General features: G+C 37.1%; 1 non-coding gene across 1 annotated transcript; it reads right to left on the reverse strand.

Moving 5' to 3' along the window:
* Positions 1 to 271: 271 nt before the first annotated feature.
* LOC117284153 lies at positions 272 to 407 on the reverse strand. Its single transcript, XR_004515253.1, has one exon. It is a non-coding gene; the product is annotated as a U4 spliceosomal RNA (small nuclear RNA).
* Positions 408 to 1,205: the final 798 nt, after the last annotated feature.

Below are 1,205 nucleotides of genomic sequence, written 5' to 3' on the forward strand. Positions count from 1 at the left end.
TACTGGCCTTAAACTCCTATGTAGCCCAGGCTGGCCTTGAACTTATGGCAAACTTCCTGCCTCAGCCTCCCTAGTGCCAGGATTGCAGGCGTGTACCACCATTTCTGGCTCCATTAGGTTTGGTTTCTTCATTCATTCTGCCAATCTGTGTCTTGTGAGTGGAACTGAGCCCATTCGCATTGAGACTTATGATGAAGTACTGACTTATTCCTGTCATTTCACTATTTTCCTGTTGCTTATTTCCTTTTGCTAAGCTGCTTATCCTGAGAGGTGTATTCATTCTTTTTGAATTATTGGCATTGTTGACTTCATTGTCTTTTTCTAGGATATCCTTGAGAATTTTCAGTTAGCAATAACCACACCTTGGATAAACCTCATTGGCTATGACACTGCCACAACACAAAGCTCCTTGAGAATCTTTTCCACTGGTTTAGTGGTCATGACTTTCTTCAGGTGCTCTTTGTCATGGAAATCTTATTTCTCCATAAATTTTGAAAGAAAGGTTTTGCAGGTTACATAAATTGGTGTTGGAAGTTGTCTTTTAGGTCATGAAACACTTTGTTCCAAGCCCTCCTGACCTTTACAGTTTGCATAGAGAAATCTGCTATAATTCTAATGGTTTTACCTTTATTTGTGCTCATTTCCTTTCTCTGACAAGTTTTAAAGTTTTGTTCCTTTGATGGACTTTGGCATTTTGAGTATGGTATAGTACGGTGTGGAGAGGTTCTCTTTTGGTCATGGCAAACTGAGGTCCTACATACATCACTTATCTGTTGTTTCCCTGTGTTTGGAAAGTTTTCTGCCATTCTTTTGTAAAGAAGTTTTTATGCTATTTGTACTATATTCTAATTTTTTACTTATTCGAGTTATTCTTAGATGAGTCATCTTTGCGTCCTCTTGCAGCTGTTGGATCCATTTTTCATTTTCTCTTGTTTTTAAGGTGTCTGGTCTTTGAAGGCATCATTGTCTTCTAGTTCTGAAATTCTGTCTTCACACTGGTCAGTTCTGCTGCCCATATTTTTAGTAGGAGTTTTAATGTCTTGGATTAAACCTCTTCATGATTGAAACCTTTTAATGGACTCTCTTTGGTACATACATGTTTTGTATCACTTTGTTTAGCTCATCTAGCTTTCTATTAGTGTCATCTGAAAGCTTCTGCCTCTTGTTTGTTTTTTGTGTTTTTTTTTTTTTTTTTTTTTTTTTTT

This window comes from Fukomys damarensis, unplaced genomic scaffold (assembly GCF_012274545.1).
Source record: "Fukomys damarensis isolate Sample0158 unplaced genomic scaffold, DMR_v1.0_HiC HiC_scaffold_34, whole genome shotgun sequence".
NCBI classification, from domain to species: Eukaryota; Metazoa; Chordata; class Mammalia; order Rodentia; family Bathyergidae; genus Fukomys; species Fukomys damarensis.